Source organism: Pteropus alecto, unplaced genomic scaffold (assembly GCF_000325575.1).
Source record: "Pteropus alecto unplaced genomic scaffold, ASM32557v1 scaffold25, whole genome shotgun sequence".
NCBI classification, from domain to species: Eukaryota; Metazoa; Chordata; class Mammalia; order Chiroptera; family Pteropodidae; genus Pteropus; species Pteropus alecto.
Window position 1 is genome coordinate 24,235,025 of NW_006441955.1, and position 16,693 is coordinate 24,251,717.

General features: G+C 31.9%; 1 protein-coding gene and 1 pseudogene across 8 annotated transcripts in view; one reads left to right on the forward strand and one right to left on the reverse strand.

Annotated features, from left to right (window-relative positions):
• The window catches only part of ZZZ3 (zinc finger ZZ-type containing 3), an 85,214-nt gene that overhangs the window by 52,532 nt on the left and 15,989 nt on the right, over positions 1–16,693 (reverse strand). The window lies entirely within an intron of this gene.
• Positions 2,235–2,353, forward strand: LOC112485911 (annotated as a pseudogene).

The window sequence follows — 16,693 nt, forward strand, 5'->3', positions numbered from 1 at the left end:
ATAGCCAGGGGTGCTGGAAAATGTGTAACAACTGGGGGCAGTTAGTAGTTTGTAGTTCCTGGTTTACAGGGTTACCAATACCAATGTCTGATGTGAATATCCCCATCCAGGGCCAATTTCACACTATCACATGATATCCCTGAGTGCGAAATTGGGAAGAGATACATGGTAGCGCATTAATATAATATTTCTACCATAAAGATACAATACATGTAAATTATCGCCAAAGTACAAAAATAATAATATGTAATAATATAATTAGAAGTTAATGAGTTTGGAGGATTTATTATCTTTGTTCTTAATATAACCGATTTAATTGTAAAATTATATGACTTTATTTATTAAGAATTAAAGCAGCTCGCAAATTTCCTGACATTTTAACAACTAGCTCACACAGTGCTAGAAACAGTTTGTATACCTACCAACCAGAGTATAAAACCTCATAATTCACAGGACGTCAAGCATAGTGCTCAAAATGTCATTGCCTCAGTAGAGGGACAAAATGATCTCTGGACTAAAGATTGCTTTGGTCTCACCTAACAAAGATTAAAAGCAAGCCTCAAAAGAATAAAGCCATTTCCAATGAACTTTTAACAAAGCTCAAAAATATTTATAGGAATAAAAAAATTTCCAGAACCAAAACAGATAAAATTGACAATGCCTAGCATTCAGTCAAGTATTAGAAGACATGCAAAGAAACAGGAAAATACCATCAATAATGAGAAATATTAGTCAACAGAAAAGGTCCCATACATGACAGATTTATCAGATGAGGACATTAAATCTGTTATTATAACTGCAGTTCACATGTTCAAAAAGTAAAATTAAGCATGTTAGGTAGTGATATAAAAGATATTTTTTTAAAAAACAAATTGATTTTTCTATTAATAAAAAATGCTGGTTGAGATTAACAGATTAAACACCATGAAGAAAATTCCAATGAACATAAAGACGTAGCAAAAGAAGCTATACAAAATAAAACAGTAATGGCTCAATATTTTTCAAATTTGATGTAAATTATAAACTCACAGATCAAAAGACTAAATAAACCTAAGTAAAATAAACATGAAGAAGACTACCATAGATCACATCATAACCAAGTTGCTTTAAACCAGTAATAAAAAGAATATCTTAAAGTAGATAGAGAAAAATGACACATTACATACACAGGAAGAAAAATAAGATTGAGAGCAGACCAATGACTAGAAACACAAGACACAAAATGGTGAAGTTTATCTTTCAGGTACTGAAAAAAACTATTGACTAAGAATGATAGCCAAAGAAAATACCTTTTGAAAACAAAGGTAAAATAAAGAGGATGTCAAAATGTTAACTTGACATCTCCAACACCACCACCAACAGACATTCACTAGAAGACAAGTTAAAGGAAGTTCTTCAGACAGAAGGAAAAAGATGCTAGATGTAAGTATGGATCTACCCAAAGCAATGAAAAACACCAGAAATGGTAAATGAGGATAAATATAAAAGACTATTCCCCTTAGTTTTTTAATCTCTTTAAAAGATAATTGACTATTTATAACAAAAAGGACAGCAAGATATTATGACATTTATAACATACATAGAAGTAAAATATAATTGCACAACAGCCAGATGTGAGGAAAATACAATGTTGTAAAACCCTTATACTACATATGAAATGATATAATATCATTTCAAGATACTTGTAGTAAGTTAAAGATGTATACACACTATGAACCCTAAAGCAACCCTAAAACAACCATAGGCAGGCAGGCAAAAAGGAAGGGAGTGAGGGAGGAAAGGAGGAATGAGGTAAGTTACCTGCAAAGAATAACTTTCAAAAGATTCAAGTCATATTTATTATGACCACAAGGGAATTAAATTAGAAATCAAGAAAAATATCTCAAAAATCCCCAAATCTCTCAAAATAGTATGCTTCTAATAACTCATGAGTCAAAGATATCAAAAGAGAAATTAGAAAATAATACAACTAAATGAAAACAAAAACACAACATATTAAAATCTGTGGAAAGCAACAAAAGCAGTACTTACAGGGAAATTTATAACAGTAAAAATATGTAAGAAGAAAAGTTTCAAGTCAATGATGTCGGCTTCCTTCCACCTTAAGAAATTAGAAAAAGTTTAATATAACCCATATGAAAAGAAAAAATAAGAACAGAAATCAATGAAATAGAAAACAAAAACTATAGAGAAAAATCAATTAACCAAAAAAACATTTTTTTAAAGAAAAAACCGTGTAAGGCCATGCTTCCTTGAACAAGCCCAATCTCGTCTGATCTCGGAAGCTAAGCAGGGTTGGGCCTGGTTAGTACTTGGATGGGAAACCACCTAGGAAGACCAGGTGCTGTAGGCGTAAAGACTAAAAAATAAGGGATTGTATGCTGACAAAGTCCTTGCAATCTGTGAGGTCAACCAAGGGTTGCCTTGCCTAAAAAAAAAAAAAAAAGGAAAAAGAAAAAAACAATAAAATTGAGAAATCTCTAGTGAGACTGATCAGGAAAAAAAAATACAGATTATCAATATTAAGAAAAAAAGAAGTGATATCGGTATAGATTCTATATTTAAAAGATAATTATTCCAACAAGGGTACCAAGTTGAATCAATGGAAAAGAAAAACCTTTCCAACAAATGGTATTAAAACAACTGAATACATACCCTCATTTAAAAGAAAGTTGGATCCTTACTTCACATCATATACGAAAATTAACTCAAAATGAATCAAAGACATATATAGGAGCTAAAATGATAATTCTTAGAAGAAAACATAAGTGTAAATCTTTGTGATCTCGGATTAGACAATAGTTTCTTACATATGAGCCTAAAAAGCACAAGGGCAAATACTATATGATTCTGCTTATATGAGGTACCTAGAGTAGTAAAATTCATAGAGGTAGAAAGTAGAATGGTGGTTACTAAGGAAGGGGATGAAATGAAGAGGTATTGCTGAATGGTTATTTGGCAAAATGAAAATAGTTCTGGAGATGGATGGTGGTGATGGCTGCCCAACAATGTTAATGCACCTAATGCCACTAAACTGTATACTTAACAATGAATTAAATGGTCGGTTTTATGTTATGTGTATTCTACCACTATTAAAAACTTGACAGTAAAAGCAAGCAACCAAAGAAAAATATGGATAAGCTGGAATCATCAAAATTAAAATCTTTGTGCTTCAAAGAACACTATCAAGATAATGAAAAGATAACCTGAAGAATGAGAGAAAATCTGCAAATCATCTGTCCATAAAGAACCTTTACAACTTAATAAAAAGATAATCTAATTTAAAAATAGACAAAGGACTTGAACAGATTACTTCTGCAAAGAAGATATAAAAATAGCCAATAAGCATATGAAAAGATGCTCAACGTCATTAGCCATCAAGGAAATAAAAGTCAAAACCACAAGATACCACTTCATATCCAGAAGGATGAATATAATAAAAGGATAAACAAGTGTTGACAAAGATGTGGAGAAATGGGTACCCTCACACATAAGTGTTGAGAATAGTGCAGCAGCTTTGGAAATAGTTTGGCAGTTCCTCAATAAGTTAAACATAGAATTATGATACGATCCAGGAATTCCACTCCTAGATACACATATGCATACCTCATTTTATTGTGTTTCTCTTTACTGTACTTCACAGATGTTGCATTTTTTACAAATTGAAGGTATGACCCTCTCCACCAGCAAAAAGACTACAACTTACTTTACTGTAAACCCACAATACCTCCAAGGTATGCCTGTACCAAAAAGGAAACATGTTCACACAAAAAAGTGTTCATAGCAACATTATTCACAACAGGCAAAAAGTAGAAATGACTCAAATGTCCATAAACTGATGAATGGATAAACAAAATATGGTTTACAATAGAACATTATTCAGCCATAAAAAGGAGTGAGGTGTGGATACATGCTACAACATGGATGAACCTTAAAAACATTATGTTAAGTGAAAGAAGCCAGTTGCAAAAGGTCACATACTGTATGATTCCACTTATATGAAATGTTCAAACAGGCAAATTCATAGAGACAAAAAAGGAGATTAGTGGTTGTAGAGACTGGAGGAGGGGGCATGTGGTAGAAAGTGATTGCTAACAGTATGAGGTTTATTTTTAGAGTGATGAAAGGATTCAGTTAGCTACTGGTGATGGAAAATTGCTGAATTGTATATTTAAAAGGGTGATTTCATCATATCTCCATTTTTTATATATTTTTTTAAAAGATAGATTATAAATCACTTAACATTAATAAATTGAACAATTTAGATGAAAGGACAAATTCCTTGGAAGATCACATACTACCATAGCTCACCCAAGGAGAAATGGACATATAAAATATTTCTAAAGAAATTGAAGTTATAGTTAAAAACTTAATAACAAATAAAACTCCAAGCCCAGGGGGTTTTACTGCTGAATACTGACTATACTGAGTATTATACATTTAAGGAAGAAATGTCAATCCACTCACTCTTCCGGAATAGTGCAAAAGAATATTTCTTAACTCATGCCATGAGGCCAGCATTACTGATACCAAAACCAGACACAGACATTACAAGAAAACAAAACTAAAAACCCATATTCTTCATGAACAGATGCAAAAATTCTAAACAAATCAATGCCAACATTATATAAAGGGATAACACTTCATGATCAAATGTTTATCCTCAAAATGTAAAATTGCTTTATATGTACACATGGTTGGTTCTATGCAATTCATTCTATATTGACAGACTAAAAAACAAAACCGTAAGATCATCTATACAAATATAGAAAAGATACTTGACAACAATCCACATCCCCAATTATAGTGACCAAAAGGAGATCAGTGATTACCGGGGTATGTGGGAGAAGGGAGCGAAATGTAGTAGGAAGAGATTACAAAATGGCATGAAGAAACTTTGAAGGGTGATGAATATGGTTATTATCTTGATTGTAGTGATGGTTGTATAGTGTATTCATATAGGAAAACTTATATTGCATACTTTAAATTATTGTGCAGGGAATTATTCTTTAATAAAGCTATTCCAAAATAAACCCAAAAAACAAAACACCCATCCAGGGATATAGGTTAAAATCTAAGCTTAATAGGAATGTACAACTTGTATCTGGTCATTTCATCTCTACCTAATTCTACTGTACATCCTTCCTAACAGACAACCTAATCTAAATTGCAATCTTCTATGACAGAGGTTTTCAACCATGGCTAAGTATCAGAATTATCTATGACAAAAGAACAAAAAGCAAGAGTTTCTGATTTCATAGGTCTGGAATTCAGTCCAGCTGTAAATTTTGGTATTTTTTTACATTTTTAAATATTATTTTTAATTTTCTATTAAAGCACAGATACATACAGATAAGCACACAAATTATTAATGCTCAGCTTGATGAACTATCACAAGGGTATATATATTTTGAAGAGTTCCAAGGATAATTTAATGAACAGCCAAGAATTAAAACTACTACCTCTGTCTCTATACTTCCTTTGCTCAGCTAACATTCATCTTGCCCTTCCAGCCACAGATCAGATGCAATCACCACCTCCAAGAAGCTATGTGGTCTCAGGTAATCCAGTGTACAGATCTTGTACATATAATTGAGCATATGTGGTATTTTTCAAAGTTTTTAAAGGCAAGAACTCTTATATTATATGCTGAAGAAACAGAAGAAAGTGAAGGTACTCTAGTTAAAGACAAAAGTAAAGTGACTGAAGGACAGACAGTAAGCTAGCCCAACAATTGTCAAACTATTCCCTAGGAGTTTGAAATTATCACTTACTATACTTATGTATTCACCTGTCTGTTTCACTCATCTATTCTACAGCAAGGCCTCTCTTCTTCATTTCCCTGATGCCTAGAAACATTCATTTAACATTATTATTGGGACATTATTCAAATAAGAGTAAATATGGAGGTAAATCAGTAAGGAAAAAAAAAGTTTGAGAAAAGAAGAACAGTTTATATGGATACAATGAAATAAAAAGACATGGCATATCAGAAAAAGGGAAAGGGACCAGTGAGGCTGGACCCTAAGTTAGGCAAGAGAGAAAGCATCATGAAATAAGCTTTAAAGCAGACAGCTGCCAGGACACGAGGGCTTTGTATGCTATGGAAGGAATTTGATCTTTGTTTTGTTTTTTATTTATTTTTTATTTTTAATTTAATTTGGATTATTCTACTAAAAAATTTTAAAGGGGAATGACACAATAGATAAAACATTTTTAAAACATCATTCTAATTGCATTTTATCTTTACACAATAACTTCATTAATGCTGAGAGCTTCTAAAGATATGTCAGCTTGGACATTTCCCTTCAGAGCTTCTGTTCCAAATATCCAACTGCCTGTTGGACTCTACAAAAAACTTAGAATTGTACTTGTTCAAAACAGAATTCACCATCTTCCCTTCAGCCCCAATACTAATACCCATCAGAATTACTTATCTAAATAAATGACACTACAAAATACCCCATCGTCTAAACCAAAACCCTAAGAGTAACCGTGTAAATTTCCTTTTACTCTTTCATCCAAATTACCCACCCTTATACATATCATATACATATCCAATCATTCACATTTTTTTTTTTGTATATAATGTGCACTTTCATAATGTCACGCATAATGGTGAGGAAGATCATTTAACTTGCTTTCTCTGACTTACGGTATATAGGTGATTGCTCTAAATTAGCTCAAAGTAAAATCTAAGAGTAAAACCTTCAGCAAAAGATTGTATTATTCCATTTTAGAAGTAGAAAATCTCACGCTAATTCTCAGAAGATGAATAATTCACAGATGCATAATTTATGCAACCAAGGAAAGTGAGAATAAAAGGTTTTGGACAGAAACTCTGAAAGTATCAATGTCCACCTACTAAGGTAGAAGAGACAATTCAAGAAACTGACGAAGAACCATCAGAGAGCTAGGATGAAAACCTGAAAAGGGTAATGTAATCAAACTGTGTTTAGGCTACTGGGTCCCCCAAACTGATCTTCAGCGAGGTGAGTAAAATCCAGAAAATATAACTCATTTTCCATGAAGCTAGATTTACTCAATTTAAAGACTTCCATATTCTGAATTTATGTCAATTCTCTTTGGTATGAAAGGAGGTTTCTGTTATTTTCCTAATGTCTTTTTTTTTTTTTTTAACAAAATTAAAAGCTGGCAACCCCAGACCGATCCCAAAATTTTTTTTTGAAAATTATACTGGACTGGTGTGTAAAACTTTTTAAAACGTCAGTTAATTATGTACAATAACTTGGGACCACTGAGTTTGTAATAATACTGATATTATGACATCATATATACAAATAAGTATTAAAAAGACAAAGTACTATCAGGTTATCATTTCCAAATACTATTCAAGAATTCTATTTCATATTAGTGGATCAAAAAAGTACTGAATAAAGTGAAAACATAAAAACAAGTGAATACAAGGAGATAAATGGAGTTTTAAAAACTCATGTAGAAGCGATTTTTCTGTAAGCTACAGACTCATTAACTAATCACTATTTCCCATTTTTTCCTATGAAAAAATACTGATTTATGTAATAATTCGTTAATTCAATGCTTCTCAAAATTTATTTTTCATTCCTATGCTGATAAGTTCAGGTACTAAAATAATGAACTTTTACTTAGGTAGTTTTTATTTTAAAAAGTATTATGAAAGAGTATAACTAGTGCATCAAACCAATAATTTTTTTTTTAATTGAGGGTAGGCAAGAAACAGTTTAGTCAAAAAAAAGTCTAAAGAAGTATACAGTCTACAGTCATGCCATCCTGAACACGCCCTATCTCATCTGATCTCGGAAGCTAAGCAGAGTTAGTACTTGGATGGGAGACCATCTAGGAAGACCAGGTGCTGTAGGTGTAAAAAAAAAAAAAAGAATTATACAGATTATACCCAGATACAACAACAAAAACATAGACGGATTAAAGTTAGGTAACAATGATTTATTATGTCCTACAAACACCAAATTATCTTTCATAAATACCTACAGCTAACTCCACATAATAGACAAATTCTAAATTGATAAGATTCATAAATCCTATTTTATTTTTCCAATGACTTAAAAATTCAACTTAATAGGTGAACTGTCAACAGAAAATCTTTCAGTCTCAAATACACAAATCTTTCCACAAAAACTCTTTTTAAAATGTATTTTAAATAAATATATAACATCAAGTTAGAGTTTGTTTGAATGCTGCCCATTTCACAGCAATGGAGTATATGTCAAATGCCATCAAATAAGAGGTACTTTGCTGAAGAATATTTTAATGGTTTTCATTAGTTTTCCAAGTTCAAAAACTGGACTACTTCAGGAGGAAAAAAAAAGCCTTATAATTCTCCAGATTTCCTTTGAATACAATGGCTATTTTTATTTCCCTAGATTCAGCATCAAAAAACTTCACCCAGAAATATTTTAGGCTAGGTACTTTTTTACTGCTGGGTCTTTTGACCTTTCCCCCTAGCTATAAAGTCATTACAGTTTTGCAATTTAACTAAAAGAAAGCTCCTTACAAATAGAGAGTAAAATCAAAGAGTATTTTTTCCCCTTCTGGAGGTGAAATCTAAAGTTACTCTGTAATAGCTAACTCAGCCAGACTCAAGTCTAGTGGTTTGTAAACAAACCATTAACTGTTCTTAATTATATATCAACAAAGCAAGTTTATTTCTGTAGTAGCGGCTATGGCCTATTGAGTAAATTAAAGAAACCTAGGAATGTTAGAAGATTCTTGAAAACCGTGGAAATATACAAAATTCGGTTTTCGAAAAATTCTGTAACTATATCCAAGGTGATTTGTCTATGTGGTGTAAACATAGCTACAGCATAAATTTAAAGGTATCTGAGTACAACGGAAAAGAAAAAGTTTTAGGTTTCAATCCAAACTAAACCACTTATACTGGTTATATGACCTTGATCAATTAACCTCTGGTATTTCTCCTCATCTGTGAAATCGGGGAAAAGCACTCCTTACTACATAGAATTTTCCTGTGAATTAAATAATTTATATAAAATATCCCCAGTACATAGTACATAACGAATAAATGTATATAATGGTTTAACATTTATTATGTCCAATATGCCAAGCACTATACTTTATAAGCATTATCTCATTTAAAACTCTCAAAAACCTATGGAGGTAGGTATTATTCCCATTTACACATGAGAAAACTGAGGCTTAAAAAAGTTAAATATTTTATCCAACAGCAAATTAAGTGGCAGAACATATGGTCTTAACCACTCTAGTGATACCGTGCTTTAAAATAACAAAGAACTTTCTCATTATACTATACTTCACGATAACTTCAAAAGTAGACAGGCTAGGTACCATCTTCATTTCCTACATATGGCAACAGACTCAAGAAATGCCTATGATCACACAACTAACAGAAGCAGAATATGAACCTAGATCTTTCTGCATAAACCAGAGTTTAATTCATGAGACTCTGTGGCTCTCTGCATTCTGCTAATAATTCTATAAACACTGTGAATTTAAAACTCCTTCCAGGAGAAAATAAGAAAGGTTATGTCTAAAAAATAAGTTGATACATGATCTCTGTTAATTAATGCTTCTTCCCAATGATTCTCAACATTCATGTTTTCCAGAAGTTAAAATACAGATTTACTTGAGAATAAACAACTTCATACTACTTACATGAAATCTGTGAGAATAAATAGCCCAGTGCTAATCAAAAGCAGAGGATATTTTGACAGGTTTATTATTGTTTTCTATAGTATGTTTCTTGCTGAATGAATGACATCATTTAACAGAGAACTAGAGAAGAAAGTTTTATTCTTCTAAGTCACTTAGTCTCTTCTCCAGCCATTCCCTCTCTTCATTCATAAAGAGGAAAAGGATATCCATCTATTTATAGAGAGGTGTGAAGCCTGAACACAAGGCAATGCATAAGGCTTGATACTAAAAGTGCATGTCATTTTATTTATTTTCTATTTATCTCCTAGAAAAGAAAACTCGAGAAGTCAATTAAATAGTCAATTCTGCTGCAATGAGAGCAAAGGATTTTTAAGATCAAAATTACAATTCTTTCTTCTAGAATTATCTTTACTTTGACTGGGTTTTAGTCTTGACAATATTTTTAAATATATGTAAATGGAACTACTACTTTTTTTTAACCAAAAGAGGTATGAGGAAACATGATCACCTGATTTATTACAAACTACAGTACAGTGGAGAAAGGAAGGTTTTTTCCAACAGATTATACTGGGTTAACTGGATATCCACAAGAAATAAAATGTGTTTTGACTACTACCTCAAGCCATATACAAAAATCAGTTCAGAGAGACTATGAATCTAAATGTGAAGGGTAAAAAGTAAAGCTTTTTAGAAAAAAACAGGAGAGCTTCTTCATGATCGTGGAGTAGACAAAGATTTTCTTAGAGTTCACAAAAAGTATTTGACAAAATGGAGCAACTGGATTACATTACAATTTAGAATTTCTGTCCACCAAAAGACACCATTAAGAGAATGAAAATGCAACCCAGAGTGGGAGAAAATATTTGCAATGCATATTTTGATTAAAAAAAAAAAAAGGACTCATGTCTAAAATATATTTTAAAAATTCCTATAAACCAATAATACAGACAACCTAGTATTTTTTTAAATGGGCAAAGACTCAATCAAGCATTTCATCCACAACAAAGAGACCCAATAAACAAGAAATTATGCTCTACTTCATCAATCATCAAAGAAATGAAAATCAAAATCACAATGAGTAAGGTTTTTTAAAAAGACAAAAACAAACATTGAAAAGACTGTGGAGCAACCAGAACTCTGATATGCTACTGACAGAAGTATAAAATGATACAACCAATTCAGAAAACTGTTTAATAATATCTGCAATTCAATAAATACAAACCATCTGACCCAACCATTTCAATCCTAGCTATATACCCAACAGACATGTATACATATGAATAAAAAAGAAATGCATGTCTATATTTATCTAAAGACACATACAAGAATGTTCATACCAGCACTATATGTAACTATCTAAATGCCCATCAGCAAGATATATAACTTGATTATTCATACAATGTAATATACAGAAATGAAAATAAGCTAAAAGTCACAAGCATACTGTTCAGACAAAGAGAGACACAAAAGAGAGCATACTGTATGTTTGTTTATATAACAAATCAACATGTACACATATATGTGTACACACACACGCAAGCACATGGCATATGACACAAGAAGCACCAATCACAGTCCCTCACTGAGATCTGTTATATGGCCAATGAGACAATCTAACAGATAGGATTCTCTCTAGAGTAGCAAAAAATAATGGCTGCAACTTTCAGTGTCAAGCAACAAAAACAGAGCCCTAAAACATCATTTAACACTTTGATTCAGTTCTACCTGAAGCCAGATAAACCACCCGAAATTTTCGATTTCCTAAGTCAAAAAAAGTCCCTTAGTTGACTGATGACTTACAAGAAATGGGATGAGAAAGCATCTATATATCATTCTGAGGTCCAGACTAGCTAGGTTTTTCCTGGAATAGACTAGCTAAGAAATGATTCTTGAACTAGGAAGACTAATTCATCTGAAGATACATTAATTAAGTACATGTTTTGTACAATGCACTTACCATCATTAAGACATGATCTCAGCTCTGCACAATCATTCATCTTTAATGGACATTTGCAACTTAAGTATTAATAATTCAGCAAGGCCTATGTGAAATGTGTAATGTAAAGAAAGCAAGCTTCAATTTTTATAAAAGCTTTCTTTTTATTAACTTGCAGTTTTCCTCACTAAAACTATTTTTCAGAGCTGCCTAACTGTATACAGCCCTTTAAAAATGCTTACGAATAATTATGATTCTTACGTGCTGGCTTTAAAATATTAACAAGTCTTACATTTATAATGATTTTAAATTCAAATTCTGCAACGTCATATTTAGAGTGGTTAAGAATTTGTCAATTAGTTAAATTTAGAGAAAAGGCTAAATTTCCTTTAATTTTATTCAGTGTTTTTTATCTTTAAGGATATTATTTAATGCCAGTTTCTTTAAAAGCCAGTCACAGGTAATAAATGATTACTTAACCCTTTCTAAAACCCGTGCTCCATCTTTCCTAAAACTTCTCAAGATTTTGGTCAACACACAATCAGGAACAGTTAAGACTAGGAAAAGTCAAACCAAGGTAAAGATTCATAGTGAGTTAGGATATTTTACCATTCCTCTCTCTGGACAGTTTTCAACCAGAAATATTTTTTAAAACAATGTCAAAGGCTGAATATCACAATGCAAAGATCTTGAATCTTACAGGATCCATAGCAATTTCTTTAAGTTCTTGCATTTTCACTGCCATTCTTTCTCAGGACAAAAAGTTTTCACCAGCTTATTACTAATCCACCTCTAAGTGGATGCTCCACCACAGATAAGAAGCTATAGTGGAGGTTAAGGAGTTTCCAAGCCAGTTTCAATATTTCAAAAACCTACAACTGTCATAATTAATTATTATATAACATAATTTTTGTTATTTACAGTAGTTAAGTTCTACAAAGTTGCCACAAACAATGAATTAGCCATATCAAAGGATTTCTCCTAAGGGAAATGCAGAGTTAAGTTCCTACAAGCCTCTGGTCACATCTTCATCAGACTATCAGTAAATAACCTTGTTTTATGTGTATTTCCGTTTAAAGACACCTTATTTAATATATATTGTTGATTTATTAACACTGAACTCACTGCTAACAGCGCTATAACTCATACTTGAATGAAACTCATCAAACGCATGTATTTTCTCCATAAGATATATCAAGACCTTATTGCACTTAGGAACAGTAGACAGCACTTCAGCACTACACTTGGGGGTCACTTTAAACTGCAAAATCTCACCCCCAAAAATATACAAAATGCAAAAGACATGGCCCTAAGTAAACCACAAAAAGAACACTGCTTACAATATTATTGCTGAAAGAAGGCAAGGCATGATCTTGTTCAACCTCAGTTGGGAACATATGCCTTGAGCAACTCAAATTTTCACCACTCTGCACATGTCTATGAATGACCATGAAAGCTTCAGGAGTATTTATTTGGGGGTTACAAATAATTTTAGCAAGTAGGTTGAGTTTGTAAGTTGGGACCCACAAATGAGAAAAATCGACTGTATTTACACTGTTATTATTAGTTCTACCTATGCTTCTTGACTAGAAAGTTATACGGGAATGTTAGTTATCTCAGTGCTGATCAGAAATATTAACACAATTTGTTTAGTAAACAAAATCTTAGAAAATAAATCTTTTAAGAGAAAAGGTTATCCAGAAAATACACATATGTAAAAAACAGAAGATAATCATATCTTAATTCTATTTTACTGCCTAGGAAAATTTAATGTACTAATATTGTTGGCTTAAGCTATCATATTTAGAACACATGATACACGACACTGCAAAACCATATTAAAGCATTCTCTCAAGTATAATGCAATACACAATTGCAATGCTTCAGGACTTCAATATACTGTACCATCTGTGTGGAATACTTTTCTAGTTAGCTCCCTCACTTCTTTCAGTCCTCTGCTCAGATATCTCCACATCCAGCTTCCCTAACCACCTACATATATTCCCTGGTAGCCACTTTCCACCTCCAAGCAACCTCAATCTCTACCTGCTCTATCCTACTTTCAGTGTTTTCCACAGCACTTATCACCACCTGACACAAATATCAGATTGAACCATATAAATTTGCCAGTTTTTTAGGTCAAAAATGGTCAAATAACAGCAATTCGAAAAGTTCAACCGATTATTTGCTTGCTGTCTCCCACAACTTGAATATAAGCTCTACTGGAAAAACTTTATCTGTTTTCTATACTTTTATAATCCAGAGCCTAGTCTAGAACTTGATGTCCAATATATATTTGAGTGAATATTATTATATAATCATTATTAGACTCATCTTTAATATAAAGTACAAATAGTGCTTAAACCATTTCAACAACCACTTAATATAGTGGTGCATTTCCTTCCATCTTTATTTCTGTGTGCATTTTTTAAATCAAAATTCACACACACATACTTAATTTTGTATCCTGCTTCCCCTCCATACATACTTAACATGTCACATTGTTAATATCTTTGAATTGTTGGTGGCTATACAAAAACCTTATTTGTCCCTAATTTAACAGTATCCATTCTGTATGGATGTTTAGGCTACTTCTGATATTTTACTAGTGATTAAAAATAACACTTTGATGAACATCCTCATATACTGTATGTTTGCATGCCTGATTACTTCTTTAAAACAGACATACTGGGTCGTAGAATATGAATTCTTTAGGCCCTTGACAGACAATGTCAAGTTGCTTTTAAGATAAAGCTGTATTTGTTAACAAAAATTCTAAATTTATTTTAAAGTGACTGCAAAAAAGTACACTAAGAATGCTTATGAAGCATACTTTACATAGAAAGGAAAGCTTATAATATGCTTTACTAATTTGCTATCACTCAATGTAGTTTTAAGTGTTTTAATGCTACTAATGAAACAACTTTAGACCTATGTTAACTAATTATTATTTCATTTAATTTTCTCTCTAATAAATCTAATCAACTTTTTAAAAGAAAAAGTTTAATTGGATATTCTGATTTAAAACAAGAAAAAAACTTCCTTTCAAAGAAAGTATGACTGGAGGTGTAGGAATAGGAAAAACCTCAATTTTTTTTCATTAACTCCTGCGCATTAAAACAAACAAACCTGAAGATGGCATGTCATAAATAGAGCAGAAATCAAAGGTTAAAAGAGACACTTGCTAGAAACCCTAACAAGACATAGTGAGTCTGTTCGAGGCTACAGAAGATTATAAATGCTGATTCTGAGGCACTTCGATTTGCCTAAGGAAAATTTTCTTATTTGAAAAACCAGAGTAACTTGACGTTGAGGTAGCAACACTTTTTAAAAAAACATACAGGAGTCAAATGTCAAATACCTGGTTATCAGAACTTCAGATTAAACATCTCTCTCAGGAACCATTGCCAAATGCCACTTCAATCCATTGGTTTAAGAGCATGGCCCAGTTTCCAGAGTAAGAAACCCCAGAGTGTAAAATATTATTTACCAAGGAACACAGGATATCAGAAAAGGAAAAAGAGAAAAAGGTATAAAGTGAAGTATCATTAAGCTTCCCTACTAGAAAAAAGTTTTATGCTACTCTGTCTTATCAAAGTCTATTTTCAGAGTTTTAATTTCAAACGCCAATCATTAAAGTCTTTTATCTTTTTACATCTTTCTTCTACCATAATACCTCCCTTCTATGTTCATCAGAAGATAACATCATCAAAATCTATGTTCATCAGAAGATAACATCATCAAAATCTTATAGAAAATACCCAAGTTGGATATTCCAAATTAATTCCTGCTTTTTATCTAAACTTCTTTTGATGACTTTATTTTTCACTAAAAAAAAAAAAAAAAAAAAAAAAAAAAAGTTTTATCTTTATCCAGAAGAAATAAATTAGTATAATTTGTTTGTTTCCCTGGAAATGTCAACATCAATTTCATTATATATACCTATGGAAATTTCTACACATCAATGTAAAAATCAGTGCAGACTCACATCTTTAACCATAAAAATAAAAATGTAATCTTTTCCCTAGTAGTGAAAGAATAAAACTTTTATGTTTCTGTAATTTCATTAGTAAAAATATTTAAGTTTAAAATCTTTCAAAAATTAATACTACATGATGTCATTTACATAAAGTTCAAAATCAGAGAAAACGAATCCATACTGTTAGAAGTCAAGATAAAGATTACCCTTGGGACGAGAAAATAGAAAGAGATTAGAAGGAAATCCTGCTATGTTCTTTCTAGATCTAATTGCTGGTTAACTGAGTAGTGTTTTGTTTATGAAAATTCACTGAGCTATCTACATAATGATATGGTTTACGTATAAGTATGTTAAACTTCAATAAAAAGGTTTTGAAAATGTTAATTAAATTTGGAACTAATGGTACTATATACAAGAAGCCAGAAAGATAAATTTGTAGTAAAGGTATACCAATAGGGACCAAGAGTACTGAAAAGGTATGTTTAGTTTTCTAGCAGGTAAGGATAATGCCTCTTAAGTGAGACAGTCAGGCCACAATTACTTTTATACCATTATGTTATAGCCCAACTCCAGTATTATGTCCCTGCCCTTAAATACTATCATTGTGACCACATCCAAATTTTCTATCATTCTAGGCTGATCTGCATTTCTTCCAATTTATAACTAGAAATAGCTGATCTAACAGGAACCATACATTTATGAAGACAGAATATAAACACATATTTTTCATTTATAAAAACTTTTCTGGGAAAATTTAAGAACCCAAGTCCCATATATATTCTAAGAGCATTTGTTACCCTAATTTGCCATCATTAAACTGGGCTTTAGTTGTTTTGACTCAAAAACACATCAGTGGATACCCTTCACAAACATCATCCAGAAAAGCCATACAGTTAACAATGGCACACATGCAAAATAATTTCCATTACAGTCTAAAAGAGACCTCAGATGTTATTTAGCCCTAAAGATACACCTTAATAGCTTTTCTGACTTAGCTGCCCCATCACAGAGGAAAATGAACTTTGCAGTTAAGATATTTGGTAACAAACTACAACTTCTCAGACGAGAAATTAACTACTTCTCTCTTCTGTAAAAGGTAAAAACATACCAATCTCAAAAATTACCAT